Source organism: Saccopteryx leptura, chromosome 2 (genome assembly GCF_036850995.1).
Source record: "Saccopteryx leptura isolate mSacLep1 chromosome 2, mSacLep1_pri_phased_curated, whole genome shotgun sequence".
In the NCBI taxonomy this organism is placed as follows: Eukaryota; Metazoa; Chordata; class Mammalia; order Chiroptera; family Emballonuridae; genus Saccopteryx; species Saccopteryx leptura.
This window is the reverse complement of record NC_089504.1, coordinates 70,208,567-70,231,896: the sequence shown is the minus strand read 5'-3', so window position 1 is coordinate 70,231,896 and position 23,330 is coordinate 70,208,567. Positions and strand designations below refer to the sequence as shown.

Here is a 23,330-nt window from a genome sequence, read left to right as displayed (position 1 = left end):
CTGATATGCTCTTGCTATTGACTCCCATCTAGCAATTCTTTAAAAGTTTGTTACTATGAAGACATTAGATATAATGATACCTGTAAATGAGTGGAAAAATATTGGCAACACATATTCATAATGACATTACTGATAGAGATTGATAACTTGTCATGGTAACTAGAAGGAAAGTTAAAAATAATGGGAGGCTTTATTTTAGCAATTTGAATATGAAACAGTTGTTAAATGAAATAAATGGCATTTTGAGTTGGATGAAAAATGTGTAGAGTTGGATGAAATTTACTTTTTCAAGAAGAAAGTATGAGAAACATGGAGGTGGAAATGAGCAGGGACATTTTAGCAGTAGCGGATAAATTAAATCATACATATGACAAGGAAGAATGAGACATTATTTCAAAAAGTTGGACTGGGATATTTTGGAAGATGTCTCTAAAGTCTGACCTAAAAAATAAATAACATTTTTCCATATAAACAATAGCTAGTCATTGATAGTGTTGGTCTCTTATTGTTATTTTATGTTTGTTTATTCTCATCTCTACAATTCTATAGTCAAAACTGTGTCTTGGAAAAATTATGACTGCATTGTGATGGGTGGACTACATGGGTAAAAATTTACAAGTGAGGAGACAAAAGAGTGAGTATACAAAGTAATAATGGCAAACATTAATGTTTAGTTTTTATCTATTAAAGATAATATATATCCCCTTCTCAGTAGCTGTAATCACTTATTTCTATAGTAACTTTGAGGAGAAATTTTACTGATCTCTTATACCATGTCTTAGGTCAGTCTTGCCTGAAAGAAACAAACATAAAATTCTGATTGTGCTTTTCTTGATAAATATTTGTTTAATAAATAAATTCCTTTTTTACAGCAAATTAATTTTTAAATTGAATATGGGTGATATTGGTTAATAACATTATGTAAATTTCAAGTGTACAATTCTAAAGTACATCTCCTGTGTCTTTTATATATTTCTTTAAAAAAATTTTTTTAAGTGAAAGAGCAGGAGAGTGAGACAGGCTCCCACATGTGCCCTGACCAGAATCCACCTGGCAACCCCATATAGGGCTGATGCTCAAGTACCAAGTACTATTAGTGCCTGAGGTGACTCACTCATACCAACCGAGTTATCCTCAGTGACCTAGGCCATGCTTGAACCAATTGAGCCACTGTCTGTGGGAGGGGAAGAAGGAGAGAAGAGAGAGTGGGATGAGCAGAGAAGCAGATGGTCACTGCTCCTGTGTGCCCTGACTGGGAATTGAACACAGGATGTACATATGTTGGGCCAGTGCTCTGTCCAGTGAGCCACTGACAAGGACCCATGGATTCTTTTTTTATCTGCCTATTAACCTTGAAAATTCCTGGTATATAAGGGAAAGGGTAGAGGTCATGGCAATTGTTTATCATTATTATTAATATTATCATTATTCTGAAACCCTATCTCTACCTAGAGGGAAAACTTTCAGAATGAAAGCTTTCCTTGTGCTTTGAGATCCCCTTTAACTAATGTTTGCATTCAGATGAGGGAAGGTAAAAAGTAAGGGATACTTGTTTTTCTGCTGAGGTCCATAAACAAACAGACAATAGCTGTTATCATAAAACATTTCAGTGGGATAAAAAAAAAAGAACAATAGCAATGAAAAATTCCTTATACAAATTATAAATCCTTTAGCTTAAAAGTCAGCTGCTTGGTTGGAACACCGTGTTGGGAGGAAAGAGTTCTGAAAGCTCTGTGTCCTCCTGTTAGGAAAACAATATGGGGCAAGTTCTCTTAATTCCAATGCATTTATTTACTTAATGATTGTTTTTAATTGAATTTAAAGGGGTGACATTGTTTAATGAAATTATATAGATTTCAAATGTATTATGATTCTCTAATATATCATCTGTGTGTTAGTGTATTCACCACCCAAACAATCAGTATTTTCCTCATTTTAGAACCCTTCCTCTTCCAAGAATTATATGCATCCCTAATGAACCTGAACTACACCACCCCCTACCCTCCCACTTCCTAGGATCTCAAGTAATGGCAACTACACTCTGCATAATTTGTTTCTTTCTTGCTTGTTTGAATCCATGTCTATGAAACTTTCTATTATATGTTTGGTCCCAGACCCCTTTTAGGAATTTATTTCATTTAATTTATATTCGTTTGCCTTAACAGTATATCTGCTAAATTTACTCCTTCTATATTGGATCTCTGTTCTACTTTCTTAGAGAAAACAATTTTTGTTTCTCCTGCTCCAAATATGGACTATCTCTCTCAAAGGCAGTACCTTTGCCATTAAAGATTTTTTTTTAACCAAACTGATACACATTAACATTTCTGAACTTCTAAGAAAGAAGTACTTTGATGTAAGGGCTATTCAAGTCAATTCTATATATATGAGATTTATATATAGATTTGACATTTTATTTGGCCAGGTCTTTGCTATGAAAGAGTGAGTTAGAGTTCTAGGTGGAAAAGGAGAGTAGCACTATGCCTTTATTATAGATGTAATAAAAGTCAATATAGGCCAGACTTGCGAGGGTTTGGAGTAAGCTCTGAATATCAATAAGATTATATCTGGCACACAAAATATTATTTGTTGATTGAATAGTGTATTATTGGCTTATAACTGACAGTTATATTGTCTGATTCACTTGTCTCTTTGTGAATATAGCCTATCAATTAAAGATTACATTGGTACAGACACATATCTAGCATTAGATTTTAGGCAACTGTATCAAGAATTAGTCCTCCACTTGCTTGAATATCATTTGTTAGCCTAAAGGTGAGTTTGTGCAGAGACTGACTTCTGGTAGCCAACTGTGCTGAGATCTGGAGATGGACATGGAGTTCTCAGTGTTGTTTCTTGGTTATAACTATGATACTCTTAGCAAGACCCAATGGTACTCCATTTCTAGTTTTCTTTTTATACATTCCAAATTGGTCTTTGGGGTAAAAATGGAATCGGATTCATATTCTAGAGATCGAATATACTCCCTAAGTTTTTAACATCTGATATAAAGAAATGAGGGAAAACATTTGCTTTGTTTTCCAAGATGAGAAATTAATCAATTTTATAGTGCTATTAAAGTTTAAAAAATATATATTTTTAAACACTTTTAAAATATAAGATATAGTATTATATTATGTTAGGGAGTTTTGCACAGAGTTTAAGTATAGGTTATGGGGAAACATAATATATTTAAAATCAGGGATCTACCATTTATTATTTGTATCACCTTAAAGAAGTTTTCAAATGTTTCTGTGCCTCAGATTCTTCCCCTGTAAAAACATCTAACTCATAGAGTTGTTCTAAGTATTGAATAAATGAATGCACGTAAAGTTTCTGACACATAAGCATGTATAAGCTTTTGTTTTAAAAATTGTTAAAAGTTTGCTGAAAGTATTATTTTAATTACATCTAAAATTTTGGTTTTGAGTATATATACAAAGTCTTGTTTTATATTAAAGTTTTCAAGAGCACAACTTCTGTAAGTTAAAATTTTATGAATTTGTTTAGTATGTATTCATTTATAATCTGCCTGATATTTCCCACATAGATAGCCTATTCAAATGCACAATAAGATGACAGATAAAATTCTTGGAACTATATCTAAATCCACTTGAAATATGACATTGAGAAAAATAAAGCATATTATATTGATAGTATAATTGTATCTATAAATTTATAACTATATAAAATCTAAACCTAACTTTTTAAGAATCTTTGGCTTAGCCTGACCAGGTGGTGGCGCAGTGGATAGAGCATCAGACTTGGACACGGAGGACCCAGATTTGAGACCTTGAGGTCGCCAGCTTGAGCGCGATCTAATCTGGCTTGAGAAAAAAAAAAAAAAAAGGCTCACCAGCTTGGACCCAAGGTCGCTGGCTCCCAGCAAGGGGTTACTCGGTCTGCTGAAGGCCCTCGGTCAAGGCACATATGAGAGAGCAATGAACAACTAAGGTGTCACAATGGCAACGAAAGACTGATAATTGATGCTTCTCATCTCTCTCCATTCCTGTCTGTCTGTCCCTATCTATGTCTCTGACTCTCTCTCTGTCCTTGTAAAAAAAACAAAAACATTAAGAATCTTTGGCTTAAAATTTTATTTGAATTTGTAATAAAATGCATATACATATAATGTGATATTTAGGGATAATTTTGTCTTAAACTGATATTTATTAAAGAGATTTTAAAATAATTTTAATACACTATCATTTCTATTCATTTAATATACCAAAAATAGGGCATTAAGTTTTAAAGATATAAATTGAGAAAGAAATATATCTTTTTTGTTAGAAGAATTAAATACTGTGGTGAAGTTCAGTGTATACCTGCATTTGCTATTGTTGCCAGTTAACTCATCCACCCTAGTTTGTTAAATGGTTCCCTAGCTTTGTTCTTGAACAGATACCTTCCATTCAAATTCTCCTGGACTGAGACAGTTTCTTCATTGCACATCAGGAAACATTTCCTCCGTTTCTATGAAGAATAGCTTTTATGTCTAATCTCTAAATTCCAAAGCTTCTTTACAGCTTGGTTTGAAAATTACTTTCCTGTGTTCATCATTGGCACTCATACCGTGTTCTATTTAATGCCTTAGTGTCTTGTTTCTGATACGGCTCTTGTTAATGGCTTTCATATAGTTATTTGACAACTCTTTTTTTTTTTTTTTTTTTGGTTATTAATATAAAGAAAACTCATTTTTTTAATTGTTTAAATTTCCTCAGACAGACATAAAGATTGTCTGGACATATTTTTATTAACTGTTAGAGCACCCATGCCTGCTAATCCCAATTTCTCTTCCTATTAAATTCTTTTTTTTTTTTATTATTATTATTTTTATATATATATATATATATTTTTCTGAAGCTAGAAACAAGGGAGAGACAGTCAGACAGACTCCTGCATGCGCCCGACCGGGATCCACCCGGCACGCCCACCAGGAGGCGATGCTCTGCCCCTCTGGGGCGTCACTCTGCTGCGACCAGAGCCACTCTAGCGCCTGGGGCAGAGGCCAAGGAGCCATCCCCAGCGCCCGGGCCATCTTTGCTCCAATGGAGCCTTGGCTGCAGGAGGGGAAGAGAGAGACAGAGAGGAAGGAGAGGGGCAGGGGTGGAGAAGCAGATGTACGCTTCTCCTGTGTGCCCTGGCCGGGAATCGAACCCGGGACTTCTGCACGCCAGGCCGACACTCTACCACTGAGCCAACCGGCCAGGGCTCTTCCTATTAAATTCTTACTGCGAATGAATTTTGGCAAACATAATATACTTAAAGTTATGTATTCCATTTCCTGTCCCATACTAACCTCCCCCGCACAGTCCTCTAGTCACTTTTCCCTCTTGTGATAACTTTGAAAGGAACATGAAATTAGTGCCTTCTCAAAACTCTTTTGCTTTCTGTTTTTTTTCTCTATTTATTAATATTCCATAGGGACTCTGGGACTCAGTATTGGCATTACACCTATTTTTGGCTTAATATTGTTTAGAATTCTACAATATTTACTTAGCATTACATATATTCATTTTAATCACAAGGGCAAAAACTGAAAATGAAAACAAGAACGACGAATGATTCCCTGCTAGCCTATACTGAGTGTAGCACTTGTTCTTTTTTTTTTTGTTTGCCTCTATATTTCCATGACAGTTTTATATGTACTTTTGAGAAAGTTAGTTAGCTGGGAAGGAGAACCTATTAAATACTAAGTCCCGATAATTTTAAGTGAACTTCCTACAAGAACAAAATTGAGACACATAAAGTGAGGCTATTTGAAAGAGAAAGAATATAGAAGCAAAAGCTTTTGTCTCAATAGTAAAACTAGATACATCCTGGGGGAAAAAAAAGTTTAGAAGCATTTTCTTTGGAGTAGGAAGGGTTACTTTTTTAAAATCTGATTTAAAGTATAGATATATTGGCCTATTGTCTTATACCCTCATTTCATAATCTTTATTAACTGAACCATTGACCTAATTTCAGACTTTCTCTGCATCCCAGTCCGACGCTCTATCCACTGTGCCACCACCTGGTCATAGACTTTCTGCCATCTTTGGTTTGGATGTACTTTTGTGTACAATACTTAGCTTTAATACCTGAGCATCAATAAAATACAATTTTATGTAATAACTATGTTTTTTATCACCATGTAAACTGACTTGTTTAGAAATGTAATATTTCATTTTGTGTGTTAAAAATGAAAACAAGAAATACTTGCATCAACTATAATGCTCTGTAATATTTGGTAAAAGGGAGAAATTTTTTGCAATAAAATATAAATGTCATTGTATTTAATACATTAGTTCAAATGTGGAGAAGGCAACAAAGCTCAGTCAAATGCACATGTGCAGGAGCTGATTACACAGCGAGCCCACAAATCTGGGTACGACGAACTTCAACTGTGCAGGAGAAAGACCAGACATTTATAACAGCATTATGCTTCTTGCCATGATTTCTCTCTCTCTCTCTCTCTCTCTCTCTCTCTCTCTCTCTCTCTCTCTTTGAATAGCAAACCACTTCAGAGAAAACTTGACATAAAATAATGTAGCACTCCTATGGCAAGTAAAATTCCATTGACTAAAAGGCAGATGGGATTGGAAGATAAACAATTACAGCAAAGTCTTTGAGGGGACTGATTTTATAGGTATCCTAATATGTGCCATGGAAGTGGCAAGCCTTAATTAGAAAGGCTGAGTTTAATATCCCTCCCTAAGATTTTACCTTTTTAATTGAAGTAAATGTTATATCTGTCCCAGCCTCTCTGTGACCCACTCTCCTTAAAAATGAAATTAGAAAACAGCTTATTCCACTTCATCAGGGCAGCCAATTAAATGGCTCTGGGAGTCTGTTTTTGTGTCGCTTTTAGAAACAATTGTATCATTAAATCGCTAAAATTGTAGTGTCAGCAGAAAATAGAGCAAATAGCTGGTAAATGGGAAAAAATGAGCCATACAGCTACCTTGATGTCTTTCTGCCCTCCTTTCCAGCGTCTGTTGCTGAACAAGCTACAATTGAAATGTGAGCGAGCAAAGGCTGTGTGTGGAAGCCTGGGTGGCTGCCACCTCCCTTTCTGGGGCTCACACTGATTCTCCAGCTTCCACTTGACGCTTCGGCAGGCCACGCTAATCAATATTTCAGAGCACAGCTTCCACTGCTTTGCCTGTTTTCCTCCAATTACTGTTCACTCATGGAATACTTCTCTCATGTCCGTTTTTTTTTTTTTTTTTAATCCATTAGTTTATTTATTTAACATATAACCTTTTGAGCTCCTACCTTGCGCTAGGCACAAATCCAAGCTAAGTTAATCAGTGAATAAAACCATCTGAAATACCTGCCTTTAAGGAAATCATGGTGCGGTAGTAGAAACTGACAATACATTATATGCATCATAATTCTGTCAATTATAAGGGAAATCAAGATTCCGGGGGATTGCAGTTTTTTATGTGTAGTTAGAAGTTTGAGAGAGAGTGTTTTATGTGGACCTGAGAGGCTCATAGGATAGTGTTTAATGATGGACTCTTTTGACAGACTGCTGGGGTTTTAATTGACCCAGCTCTGTCATATGTGATCGAGTGATCTTGGGAAACTTACTTTATTCCTTGAGATCTCAGTATCTCCATCTCTAATGTGAGGATAATGTTAGTATGTAATGTGTCTTATGGTATGTAAAGATTTTGGAACATAGTATATAGCACATATTACACCTGAGTTCTCTCATGATTCACTTCTGAGAAGAGATTATGCCTCAATTTAGAGACATCTGACTGTGAAATCTCAAAGATTTTTCTGTTCTCCTCACTAATCTCAATGTCAGTTTTATGGTCATAAAAATTAAGATATTTCCTACCATTTAGAGCTGTTCTCAGAATTAAACAAAGTTTTTATTATATACTCGTTACAAGTCATACCTTCTCTTCTAGATCCAGTTAAAATGCTGTCTTATCATATTATCTCAGCTAGTGAAAACCTTCCTCTCCTAATACCACTCATGTTAGTTATCACATGCTTGCTTGTGCTACATTGTATTTCATTCATTCTAAAACATAATGATTGAGAAGAAGCACTCTGTCAATTTAATAGCAACTGTTTAAGGAAGAAAAAGAAAAACTTCCACATTACATGCACCTATTAATTATATGGTGTGCCCTGATATTTAAATGTGAAAAATAAATGCATTATGGAATCCAGAAAATGTGATTATTTCTGTTCATACTTCTCATTACTGTTACTGTGTGATTAACAACTCAAATTGTGTAATTTTTTTGTATCCTTTGTTTTTCTTAAACCACTCACTGCTTTGCACATTAAAAAATCTCAATAAATATTTATTAGAGGATTGGATGACTATAATTCCTTAAACAAAATAACTAATTTAAGTTTATACATAAATGTTGGATGAAATTTGATCTTTTCAAATAGGGGCATTATCGTCACAAATTCATAAAAATGGTAAGGATGAGTGTGTATGTGTGTGTGTGTGTGTATGTATGTTTGTATGTGTGTATGAGTGAAAGAGGTGATTTTAGAAAAATATCTATGATGAACTTTAAAAAATATTTATTTTTGTTGATTGTGTGATTGGTTAGGACTCTTTAATTTCAAGTTAGTGAAACTCAATTTGGACTAATGAGTAAAAAGATGAGCTTTTTCTGTGTGCATAAAGGATTCTTAAAGCATAGTATAAAACTAAAGAGCAGCAATGCAGATGCAACTCTGCTCTAATTTCAGCACCAATTTGTTTGTGAATGATCTCTTACTGCAAACAAACCACTCCTAGCTGAATGGCATAGAACAAACTGAGAATCAGGACTTCAGACGGCACAGAAGAGACGGTTTGCCTCTGTTCTGCAGTGTTAGGGTTCTCAGCTGAAAAACTTGAGCTATTGGTTTTCATACAGACAGGGGCTGGCCTGTCTTCTTTAAACCCTCACTGTCTGCCTCCTTCTAGCTAGTTGTGCTTCTGCTAATCGTCTTCTTAAGCAAGGTCCTTCGAGATTTCTTCATTTCTGGGCCCATAGACCAATGCCACATGGTGTAGGTTCTATTGGGAAAGCACTCATGTTCTATATCTATGTCTGTATCAGCTCATGTTTAGTCAGAGAAGCAAATTATGATATGGGATAAGGAATTTATTATAGGTGTCTAACGGGATTTTGGGAGCCGATGGGACCACTTATGTAAGGCTGTTGCCTCTGCCTCTGATATTGAGCCTGAAGTTCCTATATCTTGGTTGGGCTACTAGTTGGGACTGTGAAGCAGGGTAGAGCAAGGACAAAACCAGAACCTATGAGGATTAACTGTGACCTTTGAAGATAAAGTGGTGTTGTGTCTGTCTCACCACTAATGTTGCTGATACCCATGACCTGCAGGGCAAGTCAGCAGAGCCACAGAGCACTTAACCCAAACTGAGAGAGCCTGAAGGGGAGTCAGCTTAAGGAGCTTCATGCCTCGGTGCTGCCCTCTGCCAGTAGGATAAGTCAGCCGACCAGCGCCTGTGCAAGCAGCCCCAGAGCCCGACACCCTTCACCCACCACTAAGAAGAAAAATGGCTATCACTTCTCTGCTTACTGAGTTATGTGCAGATTTCTCTTGCAATCTAACTGGAAACCATACAAGGAATGAAATTTGGGGAAATGTAGTTCCAGCTCTGCTGACTAAATAAAAGATACCACAAGTGATGTGAATCGAAAACCTTCAGCATGATTGACTATGTAATAAGCTCTTAAAGTTATAGAAGCCCAATCTAGAAAAATAAAGAAATAAAGGGAGGAAAATTTTTATATAGACACAGTTCCTGAGTTATGTCCTAAAAAGCCAAGATCAGGATTGCAGATACGCTTCAGGAATGGATCTCGGTGAGCATCCACATCATAGTCTCTCTCTCTCTGCTTTGCTGGTGCTTTTCTCTGTAATTTATTTTTCTTTCTCTCTCTACATCAGTTGTGTTTCTTGTGTATACGCAGCATATGCTGGAGTATATCATCATTAGCACTTGAGATTTACATGGTGGAATCACCCAGAGAAGATGAAGGCCATTCTATCAGTCCCAGTTAAAATAATTCAAAGAAGAATTCAAGTTTATAGTGACAGAGGGCAAGTTTATGCTATAAACACTGATAGTTGCCATTTCAACTATGTGGATGAAGTAAGGAAAAGGCCATTTCCAGAAAAAGGGTATAAGAATGCAGTTTAGATGTCTTTGAGAGTCCAACTTTTGTCCCTAATTCACTGATCTGAAATTATAAATATATGCATTAGTTATTTTTTCTGTTACTTAGAATATCAAAAACATTGAAAGTATTAATATTCAGTTGTCACATAAATACTTTGTTAAACCATATGACAGACGATTTCATGTATATTAAAATGGTTATCAAGTTTTAATGATATAAAATGCATATCATATCTCATTAACCACAAAGAGTATATAAAATGGTATATTCGGTGTAAGCTCAGTAATGTGTAACACTATCAGCAAAGTAGTTGTGTTCACATTGTAAGATAATTCTCTTCTCTGTTTTTCCAACCTTTATACTTTAAACACATATACTTTATAATAAAAAATAAAACATTTATATGAAATGGCTTAATCACAGGACATTAGGTATGCAGTGTACTCATTAAGTTGTTTCTGATCAAAGCCAAGACAAAATTATCTGATTACCCACCTATCAAGAGTGCAAGCAGAGAGAGAAAATATTGATGAACTATCCTAGGGCAGGTCAAATAACTAGTTTAAAAACATATAATGACATGGTAAAGATTTATTACAATGTAGTGACACTACTACTAATTAATTTTAATTCTTTGGAATATACAACTTATAAAAATTTCTTTTAAGCCTTACTTGACTCACTTGAAATAAGTCATGAACAACTAGCAAAGAAGGAAGTGACAACCAAGAGAAACTTTAACTGAAGCATATAAAAAACAACCAATGTGTTTTTAATTTACTAAATAACAAGTGATATGAAGTCCAAAATAATATGTTTATGAATGTAGCATCATGAGAATTAAAATATTTTAAAATATTAAGAAGGATATATAGGAAAAATGTAACCAAACCTTATAGTCATCTCCCTTTTACAAGAAAAAGCAATTATTATAATAATTAGGCCAATGATCTAAATTTATTATTTGTCTAATACTAATGAGATTAATAAAAATGTGGCTTAGATTTATTATCAAAATGCAAGAATATGACTCTGAAGAGCTAATATAGAATTAATTTTCCACAATGCAACCCTATTCCATAGAAGCTAGAAAAGAACTCAAGCTATGCTAAGGAAGATGCAAAAGAATTAGTCTAGTCTGCAAACTTCCTTCTGCATGATATTTTGTTTTTTAACTTTAAACAAATTTTTATTACACTAAGTTTACATAATTGAATATTTCTCTACTTTGTACACTTTTTTTTCTTCCATGGCACCACCCATTCCACATATTCCACCTATTCCAGGGTCTTACTTTTCTCTATGAATGTCTGTGACTACATATTCTGCTGGTATTAACAGAGAGGCCACTCCAGTAGCATCCAATAAATCAATTCTTACAACCTTATTTGGATCAATGATTTATTTTTCTACCATATTCAAAAAATCTCCAAGCATAGCATCATAACCAACTTCTGAAGAACTCTGCATAATTTTCTCAGCTATCAACAATCCCTTAATACTTTTATTCTTAACAATGGTCATTGCAGGAATTTTGAATGCTCTTAAAACAATTTCTATACCAAATTTCCAATCTTTATTAGCTGGCATCTAAGGAATGCACTGAAGTAGAGTAAAACCCCCTCCCAGAACAATACCTTTATCAACAGCATCTCTTGTAGCATTGAAGGCATCTGTTATTCGGTCTTTTTATTTACCTCACCATCATTTGTCCTACCCTCCTTCAGAACAGCAACACCATCTGAGAGTTTCGCCAGGCATTCATTTAGTTTTTCCTTTTGGTATTTACTAGTTGTGATATTTAGTTCTCAATGATTTCTTGAATATGTGTTTTAATTTAAGCCTTTTCATATTTTCCTTCCAAGAACATGGCATCATCTTTGGTCATAGTGACCTCCAACTTTTTCTAAGTCAAGAGGCTGAACACCTTCAAGAGTTAAAGTCAATCCTTCTTCTCCAAACACTGCAACACATTAGCAATAGCTGGATCTTTCTATTGTCACTAGACCCTGGAGCTTTGACTGCTACCAACCATTAGCCTATTCAAAACAAGTGTACTTAGAGCTTCTCCATTAACATTTTCAGCAATTATGACCAAGTACTACAGTGAGCATTGGGAATTTCAAGATTGTGTACAAAGGACTGAACACTAGGAATTTTCTTTTTACTCACAGAACATATGCATCTTGGAATTCACAGTTCTAAACTTTTGCTATATTAATAAAGTATGGAGAAATATATTCTCAATCAAACTTTATGCCTTCAATAATTTCTAATTCATCATTCAGTGTTTTCTGTCTTTACTGTGATGATGCCATTTCTTCCAACCTTTTTTTATCATGTCAGAAATAATATTGCCATTTTTTTGGTCTACAATTGAAGAAACCATAGCAATCTGACTATTTCCTTGGGATTTTCAAATGTTTAGACAGCTTCTTAAACTCATAAATTACAGCATCAACAGCTAACATAACACCTCTCCTTATGTCCACTGGATGAGAATATTTACTGATCTTTTCAAAGCTGTCCTTAGTATTAGAGTGTGCCAGTACAGTAACAGTGGTGGTACCATCCCCAGCCTCTTCCTTTGTAGTATTGGCAACATCATAAACAAATTTAGTACCAATATTTTTATATTTATCTTTTTTTGTGTGTAACAGAGACAGAGCGAGAAACAGAGATAGGGACAGATAGGTACAGACAGATGGGAAGGGAGAGAGATGAATAGTATACATTATTTGTTGCATCTCCTTAGTCTCCTTGGCTGTTCATTGATTGCTTTCTCATATGTTCCTTGACCGTGGGGCTACAGCAGAGCAAGTGACCCCTTGCTTAAGCCAGCAACCCTGGGCTAAAGCCAGCATCCTTGGGGTCTTTCTTGTCTGTGATCCCACGCTCAAGCCAGCGGCCCTGCACTAAAGCTAATGAGTCCACACTTAAGCTGGATGAGCCCATGCTCAAGCCAGCAACCTCGGGGTTTTGAACCTGTGTCCTACATTTCCCAGTCTGATACTGTATCCATTGAGCCACTGCCTGTTGAGGCTTGTCAATAGACTTTGTGATGTCACACCATCTTTTGTTACTTTGGGACTTCTGCAGCTCTGTTGAATAATCACTGTTCTTCCCTTTAGCCTCATAGTAATTGCTACATCATCAGCTGAAAGGTCTACTACACCATGATGCATTAAAGCTCAGGCATCTGCACCAAATTTTATATTATTGGCATAAGTGTGAATGAGATGAGGAGCTAATTCCCTGGACTCTGGCATCATCTGGTTAAGGACTTTGTGTAATTGAAGCATTTCTGCAGGGTAGTAGCGGGTACGTGAGCAGCGAAGCAGGTTGTGCGCAGCAAGTGGCAGACAGAGTGCAGGGTGCCTACATGATATTTTGACCTGTCTGATTTACAATAGAGAGGGATGCAAAAGAATAATAAAAAAGTAATAAAAAAAGCACTACCTTCTGATTTTAAAATTTTGATAAGCTGAACCTTTGTCTTTACTAATTTGACCATGTATGAAGGCCAGAACTCACAGGTCATATTAATCAATTATTTTTCCAGGTGTCTAACTTTCTATATAGCCTTGCCTCTAAGCAAGCCATTTAAAGTCTCATAGGAAAACTCTTGACAATAACTGTAAAGAGGCTTCTTGTAGGATATATTTTCCTCTTCTCTGTGCACTTGTTTAAGTTATTAACAAGTGCCTATTATCAGAAAGAAGTTTGTATTAGTTGTGTGTGTGTTTGTATATGTGTATGTGATGTACATTTTAAAAGACGAAATTCTAGTACTTCTAGATCTATTTATTATTATTATTAAGTGAGAGGCAGGGAGGCAGAGAGACAGATTCCCACATGCACCCTGACCGGTATCCACCTGGCAAGCCCCCTGTGGAGTGATGTTCTGCCCATCTGGGGCCATTGCTCTGTTGCTCAGCAACTAAGCTATTTTTAAGATCTGAGGCAAGGCCATGGGTCCAACCTCAGTGTCTAGGGCCAACGTTGCTCAAATGAGCCATGGCTGTAGGAGGACGACAGAGAGAGAGAAAGAGATGGGGTGGGGAAAGGTTATAGAAGCAGATGGTCACTTCTCCTGTGTGCCCTGGCCAGGAATCAAATCTGGAACCTCCACATGCTGGGCTGACACTCTAACATTGAGCCAACTGGCCAAAGCTTATTCTGAAGTCTTAAAATAATGTAAAAAACTTGTCTTACTTTTTTATTTCTTCTGTTTTTCCAGTTCTACCATCTTTTGTGCATAAGCATTTTAAATCACCAGGTATAATCCAATAGATATCATGAGATATCATTTGTGCCTTAATAAATATTAATATAGTTTCTGGAATGGCCCCACATTAAATATGTCACTGATTAATATGATTGGTTCTTAATATTCCTTAAAATTTCTAATTTTTTTTCTAATCTGTGTAGGACCAATTAAATAAAGTGGAGTTTTTTGTTTGTTTCTTTTTTTGATTTTTCTTTTAATAGTTGCTTTGCTTTTAAAATAGAAGCTAATTTACAGAGACAGGGAGTTTATGTCAGGGAATATAGAGGTTCTTTCCTTTATCTCAGCTTAGTGGCAGGAAACTGTTATAATCAAGACTCTAGAAATTGTGGCTGCAAAATAATATGTTCCCTGTTAAAAGGACTCAAGAATCTTTATTCCAAGAGATATTGAAAAGTGGGGCTGGACCTCTGCAGGAGCCCTCAATGGGCAGACTTGATAGGCTTGGTATTGGTTTGAGCACTAAGTATTCATGTATTGACCTAAAGGACAGAAAAAAATATTATTTTCTTATAAATCCTTTCTCATGAGGTTTGGAAAGGGGAAAATTAGTTTCAAACATCACCTTTTATAAATTGCCAAATTTCCTTCAAGCTATAAGAAATGCTTTAATAATATTTATATAAAATCTTTACATTTTGTTATGTTTGTCCATCAAGTGGTCTGTGAACCTATTGTCATGATATATACTATTCTGGGATTATTTGAACAAGGATTGTTAGGTGTGTGTGTTTCATTCCAGAGCCCTTATTGATGCTTTGCATTTCCATAGTTATATTGTATTCTGAAAAAAATTTTAAATTGAAAGGCTAAACATTGCACTATAGAAATTATTTATTCATATTACAGAATAAATACAGAAATTATTTATTCATTTCCCATCATCTTGAATGGGAAATTGGCCTGAATATATTTTAAGTTAAAAAAAAGGATTTTGGCACTATAGAGATTTTATTTAGAAATATTCGAACATACATAAACACACACACATGTAAAAAATGAAAGTGATATATTTATGATAATAGAATTTACAGGTAATTACTTTTCATACTTTTCAACATTTCCCAAAGTTTCAAAAATTATTTTGTTTTACTTCTATAATAAATATGTTAATAAAACCAAAATGAGAGATGAGTAGATGGGAAATAGTTGTGAATCATGTTAAGGAATGAATATAAGCAAAGCCAGTTCTGAGCTAAAATAGTTTTAGTGATATAAAGTTGAAGTTATCTTTAATGATTAGTATATAACTTAATCTCTAGAAAGATTTATCTTTTTTTATACCAGGATCTCAATGCTATTGTTTTAAATTGGTTTTCTATAGACAGATATTGAGCCTTGTAGCAATATCAACCTATCTATAATGTGCTTTTGTGGATTAATAAAAATTCAGATTTGAGATTTGCTGTTTATTGGCATATTTCATAATATCCTATTTATTTTTATTATTTTTAATTTTATGTTCTCTACTCTTAGGATACTTTGAACTTTGTTTAAATAAATTTTTTTTCACAGGAAGAACATCAAATAATCACCTTACAAATATATTGCTCACAAAAATTAGGCAATATTTTAAAATGAATATGAAGTGATATAAAAAGAAACATTTGATTTTTTTTTTTTTTCCTTTTTCTGAAGCTGGAAACAGGGAGAGACAGTCAGACAGACTCCCGCATGCGCCCGACCGGGATCCACCCGGCACGCCCACCAGGGGCGATGCTCTGCCCACCAGGGGGGCGATGCTCTGCCCGTCCTGGGCGTCGCCATGTTGCGACCAGAGCCACTCTAGCGCCTGAGGCAGAGGCCACAGAGCCATGCCCAGCGCCCGGGCCATCTTTTGCTCCAATGGAGCCTTGGCTGCGGGAGGGGATGAGAGAGACAGAGAGGAAAGCGCGGCGGAGGGGTGGAGAAGCAAATGGGCGCTTCTCCTGTGTGCCCTGGCCGGGAATCGAACCCGGGTCCTCCGCATGCTAGGCCGACGCTCTACCGCTGAGCCAACCGGCCAGGGCTGATTTTTTATTAAACAAGAAGATCAGAAAAGCAAACGATAAGTGAAAGAAAGTTGTTCAATTATGCAAATGAGATGTTCAATTTATGCAAATAAAAAAACTTTTATTGCATTGGTAAAAATGTATTATACAAAAGGCTGAAAGTACTTGAGTATATGCACATTCTCCAATCCCCTAATTTTTGTGAGCAGTGTATGTCCTTAAGTCTCTGTCCATCAGATTTCTAAGTAGCCAGAGAAGCACAAAGGGCCTCCTTTTGATTTTACCTTACTTATGTGGCAGCTTTTTATTAGGGAACACTAAAACTGCTAAATCTAGCTGACAGCTTTCCTTATTTAGACTAAGATTTTTTAAAAATTTCTACTCAAACATGGTAGAGATCTTTTTCATTTTGCTTTGTTTTGTGTTTTTATCTTAAAGAAATGAGAAAGCTTATGGAAAATAAAGAAATATGTTTACATTAGAATTTATCAATGATTCAAATTCCAAGTTTGAACAAACTTTTCTTTTTAGATATTTATTCTGATGTTTTTTCTCAGTGTGAAAATAAAATTACCTTAAAACAGTTTCTGTCTATTGAATAAAAATGAATGCTTGCTAGGTTCTGAATTTTGTATTTGCTCTTCCCAGTTAAACGAATGAAAAATATACCTCATGTTTTATGATCATGGTACCATAGATCAATAGTCAATTTTTTACTTATATCAATATCTTCCGTTAGTCATTATGTTGAAAAATATAACAACAATTAACTAATTATTATCGAAAGTGAGATTAATCTCATAGGTTGAGAACAGTATACCCAGGTAGGAGTTCGGGTTGTTTCAAAAGATCTGATTATTATTTGGTATGTTAAAAATTAAAAAAAAATTCAATGCCTCTACTTTTCTCTGAGTTTCTTATAAGATTTCAAAGTAGCAAAGAATTTCAACAATGTAAAATGAATCTAAGATTTTTTTTAGCAGCGTGCATTTTCTCATTTATTGTTATTTGTCTTTTTAATAAAGGAATAAACAATTTAGTGTTATAAAAATTATAGTGTTAAAAATTGAACATAAAAATAATCAGTACAGTAATGTGTACTTACTCAGAATTTATCTCTCAAAAACAGAAAAAGTATGACCAGAATACAGATTTAAGTGCTGCATAAGTGTAGCATAACCTTTTTCTCTTTTATGATTTAATGTATACTAATCTTGCGTGTTAAAATATGGCTAGAAGTATTACCAACAGTATTAACACCACCTGAGAGCTTGATAGAGATTAAAAATTCTGTCTCAGAAAATGTGTTTCATCTGTTAAAATATGGGAGTTTTGTAAGGGTATTTATAAAGTCATTGGAGAAAACTAGGTCATCTGACTAAACACCATAATCAGCTCAATCAAACATGCAATCAGTGGAGTGACAACTGTCTCAGAGACTCTGCATATTCACTTTATTGTGCTAATATTAGAAATAAGAGCATCCTACCAAGCAGAAAATATACCCTGTCCTTTAAATTTCTGCTCTGAAATTATAACCACTTAATTATCATTGATTATTCTTTGCACTAAAAGTGAATGATATTTCCTAACCTGATCAAAATATTTGTTCAAATTAGTATCAATGAGATGTGAAAGATTTGTTTAAAAACTACATTTCATTGGTTTAAAGTTTATTTATTTTCAACTGAGATAAAGGTTGATCAGGTACCTAATAACTGGGCATTCTTGCTGTAAGAGATTATGTATTGATAAACTCCCTTTGTGAATGCTGTAGTCCTTTATACAAGAGTCAATCAATCACCAGAATTAAAGTAGGGCTCTCATACTTTAACTTAAAATTCTAGGAAAGTGACAGAGGAGGTATTATAATTTACCAAGAGCTTGTTTTTTTTTTTTTTTATATATAGAAAGACATGCATCAAGATATCTACCCATTTAAATCATTTCAATTCTGCTAATTTAATTCAATGAAGGCAATCATCCAATATATTTCAAATTTCTCCTGAAAATTCATACAAATGCATTCTTTGGACTGTTTTCTCCCCTTGGAGAATGGATACTCTTTTTTTTTTTTTTTAATTTTTATTTATTTATTTATTCATTTTAGAGAGGAGAGGGAGAGAGAGAGGAGAGACAGAGAGAGAGAGAAGGGGGGAGGAGCTGGAAGCATCAACTCCCATATGTGCCTTGACCAGGCAAGCCCAGGGTTTCGAACCGGCGACCTCAGCATTTCCAGGTCGACGCTTTATCCACTGCGCCACCACAGGTCAGGCCGAGAATGGATACTCTTCTGATCTACCACTCCACTTGCAGTCTTAAAATCATTTTTCTATGTGTGGTTAGCTACAGGGCCACTTGTAAACAAGTATATTCTCTCTACTTTTTAGAATAATATAAAATCACTGTTTATTCCTGATTTGACAGATTAGCCTTGGATAATAGGGAAATCCTTATTTTATATTTGAAATAGTATGGTTTGAGTGTTAGCTTGTAGCTTCCTGACTTAACCTGCAAAGATATCTCCCAAAGAAACCTTTTTTATTATTATTATTTAGATATTAAAATTTAACAGGTGACAATGATCAGCAAGTGTACATAGATTTCAGGTAAACATCATTACATCATTTGAATAGTTGATTATGTTGTATACCCATCACCCAAAGTCAGATCATTTTCCGTCACCTTATATTTATTAATCCCTCTTCACACCCTTCTTCTACCCCCTTTTCCTCTCTCACATCTCCCTCCCCTGGTAACCACTGCACTCTTATCTTTGTCCATGAGTTTCAATTTTGTATCCCACCTATGTGTAAAATTATACAGTTTTTAGCTTTTTCTGATTTACTGATTTCACTCAGTATAATGTTCTCAAGGTCCATGCATGTTGTCATAAATGACACTATATTGTCATTTCTTATGGCTGAGTAGTATTCCATTGATTACATATACCACATCTTCTTTATCCAATCCTATATTGAGGGACACTTTGGTTGTTTTCATGTCTTGGCCACTGTGAACAATGCTGCAATGAATATGGGGATGTATGTGTCTTTACATGCCAGTGTTTTTTAGTTTTAGGGGTTGATATCCAGTAGAGGGATTGTTGGGTCAGAGGCTTGTTCTATTCTTAAAGTTTTGAGGAGCCACCATACTTTTTCCATAATGATTGTACTAAATTGCATTCCCACCATCAGTGAATGAGGGTTCCTTTTTCTCCACAGCCTCTCCAACATTTTTATTACATGTCTTATTGATAATAGCCAATCTAACAAGTGTGAGGTGGTATCTCATTGTAATTTTGATTTACATTTCTCAAATAGCTAGTGAAAATGAGCATTTTTTCATATATCTGTTGGGCATTTGTATGTGACTTTGGGAGAAGTGTCTGTTCAGTTCCTCTGTCCATTTTTTAATTGGATCACTTTATTGTATGTTGCTGAGTTTTGTGAGATATATACATATATATATAGGATATTAATGCCTTATTAGAACTGTTGCTTGCAAATATCATCTCCCATTTTGTTGGCTGTCTATTTGTTTTGTTATCAGTTTCTTTTGCTGTGCAGAAGCTTTTTAGTTTGAAACAGTCCCATTCATTTATTCATTTAATTTTTGCCTTTATTTCCCTCGCCTTTGAAGTCAAATTTATAAATTGTTCTCTATGGCCAAGGTCCATGAATTTAGTGCTTATGTTTTCTTCTATGTAATTTATTGTTTCAGATCATATATTTAGGTCTTTGATCCATTTTGTATTGATTTTTGTGCAGGAGGCCAGAGTGTAATCAAGTTTCATTTATTGCATGTGGCTTTCCAGTTTTCCCAGCACCATTTATTGAGGAGGTTTTCTTTTCTGCGTTGTGTGTTTTTATAAAACATGATTTGTAAAATATGATTTGTCCATATATATGTGGTTTTATTTCTGGGCTCTTGATTTTGTTCCATTGGTCTATATTTCTGTTTTTCTGCCGATACCATGCTGTTTTGATTATTGTGGCTCTGTACTATAATTTGAAGTCAGATATTGTAATATCTCCATCTTCATTCTTTTATCTCAGGAGTGCTTTGACTATTCAGTGTATTTTATGATTCCTGCTGATTTGTTTTGTTCCATTTCTTTAAAAAATGATATTGCAATTTTGATGGAAATTGCATTAAATTTGTATATTGTTTTGGGTAATATGGCCATTTTAACTACGTTGATCCTTTCTATCCATCAACATGGAATATTTTTTATGTAATTGTGTCTTTTTCATTTTCCTTTAATATTTTTTGTAATTCAGTGTATACATCCTTTACATTCTTTGTTAAGTTTATTCCTAGGTATTTTGTTGTTGTTTTTGCAACTGTAAAGGAGATTCTTTCTCTTAGTTCATTTTCTGAAATTTTGTTGTTGGTATTTATGAAAGCAATAGACTTTTGTTTATTGATTTTTTATCCTGTGACCTTACTGTATTGGTTTATTGTTTCTAATAGTCTTTGTGTGGAGTCTGGGGTTTTCTATATACAAAATCATGTCATCTACAAAAAGTGAAACATTTACTTCTTTTTTTCCAATCTGAATGCTTTTTATTTCTTTGTCTGATTGCTCTGGCTAGAACTTCCAACACAATTTTCAATAGGAATGGAGAGAGTAGGCAGCCTTGTCTTGTTACTGATTTTAGAGGGAAAGCTTTCCGTATCTCACCATTTAGTATCATAGTAGCTGATGGTTTATCATATATGGCCTTTTATATGTTGATGTATTTTCTTTCTATACACATTTTTTTTCTTTTTTTTTTTTTTTTTTTTCAGAGACAGAGAGAGAGTCAGAGAGAGGGATAGACAAGGACAGACAAACAGGAACGGAGAAATGAGAAGCATCAATCATTAGTTTTTCGTTGTGCATTGCAACACCGTAGTTGTTCATTGATTGCTTTCTCATATGTGCCTTGACCGTGGGACTACAGCAGACCAAGTAACCCCTTGTCGAGCCAACAACCTTGGATCCAAGCTGGTGTGCTTTTGCTCAAATCAGATGAGCCTGTGCTCAAGCTGATGACCTTGGGGTCTCGAACCTGGGTCCTCGGCATCTCAGTCTGATGCTCTATCCCAGTGGCACCACTGCCTGGTCAGGCTCTATACACATTTTATTGAGTGTTCTATCTTATCAATGCCTTCTTTGAATTTATTAATAGATCATATGATATTTGTTCTAAATAAAACTTATAAGTAACTTTAGCTCTCATTTGTTCTGTAGTTTTCATCTCTTTTATTTTTACATGCAGTTAGGATGTGCCAATATTACATTATTTTATCATGCATAATTTTTTTACGAGAGATAAAATGGTGTTGGGGGAGCGGGAAGCATCAACTCATAGTAGTTGTTTCTCATATGTGCCTTACCAGGGCAAGCTCAGGGTTTCAAACCAGCGACCTCAGCATTCCAGGTTGATGCTCTATCCACTGTACTACCACAGGTCAGACAGTCATGCAAAATATTTATTTATGAGTTTGTCATGCATTAAACTATTTGCATGATGTTTATATTCATGATTCTGAAGAATACATGCTGGATTTTCACAAACTGATCAAATATTTAATGGGGTTTTGGTTTGAGCTTGTTGGAAATAGCAATGTAATAACATTGAAATAGTTTATTTAGAACATAAATTTTTCTCACTTCATCTTTTGATAGGAATGTATTTTGGTTTGTGGGACATAGTCTTCACCATACTGCCATTTCCGTCATTATATTTAAGATTTCAGTTACAAAAATATGCACCACTAACGGATAAATGTTCCCTTTTGGCTTTTTTTTTTTTTTTGACACATTTATTTCAAAACTAAATGCTTAAAAGAGTAAATGGAATTCATTTTTAGAAAAATTTGGAACATTTAATTTATAATATTATATAATGTTTTTGCTGTTATCCTGTGAATACCTTAGAAGTTAAGCATTTTAGTAAATTTGGTCTTGATTCTACACATCTATTTACTTGGACATAAACCTCAAACTAATATTTAGTAAATGAATATTCCACCGTAATTCATTTTAAATTATTTAATAAACAAAAAATAGGCTCTGGCCATTTGGCTCAGTGGTAGAGCGTCGGCCTGGCATGCAGGAGTCCCGGATTCAATCCCCAGCCAGGGTACACAGGAGAAGTGCCCATCTGCTTCTCCACCCCTCCCCCTCTCCTTCCTCTCTGTCTCTCTTCCCCTCCCACAGCCAAGGCTCCATTGGAGCAGAGATGGCCCGGGTGCTGATGATGGCTCTGTGGCCTCTGCCTCAGGTGTTACAATGGCTCTGGTTGCAACAGAGCAATGCCCCAGATGGGCAGAGCATCACTCCCTGGTGGGCATGCCGGGTGGATCCCGGTCGGGCGCATGCGGGAGTCTGTCTGACTGCCTCCCCGTTTCCAACTTCAAAAAAATACACAAAAAAAACCTCCAAAAAACAACAACAAAAAAAAACAAAATAAATGAGTTGCTTTTGATTTAATAGTTAAATATTATATTTCTACCTATTTTACCCTAACTTTTCAAATTCTTTTATTAACTGATTTATTTTAGAAAGAGAAAGGAAGGCAGAAAGAGAAAAATAAACATTATTTGTTGTTCCACCTATTTATGCCTTTATTTGTTGATAATATGTACCCTGACCAAGGATAAAACTCACAGTCTTGTTGTATCAGGAGATACTCTAACCAACTGAGCTACTCAGTTAGCACATTGACCCCCATTTTTAAATTCCCACTAAGTCCTCTAATTGCTCTGATTTGAGTTGGAGTCTATAGACTAACTATATACAACACTCTGTTCATGCTCTGTCTCCAACATAATTTTATTTCTTTTATATTCCAAGACATGTTAAGCTTCTCTCAGTTTCTCTGATGCCCTCAATTTTTTTTA

At 35.0% G+C, this 23,330-nt stretch overlaps 1 protein-coding gene and 1 pseudogene across 18 annotated transcripts in view; one reads left to right on the top strand and one right to left on the bottom strand.

Moving 5' to 3' along the window:
* Window positions 1–23,330, top strand: part of PTPRD (protein tyrosine phosphatase receptor type D) — a 2,469,774-nt gene that overhangs the window by 279,801 nt on the left and 2,166,643 nt on the right. The window lies entirely within an intron of this gene.
* On the bottom strand, window positions 11,361–13,459 carry LOC136391379 (60 kDa heat shock protein, mitochondrial pseudogene; annotated as a pseudogene).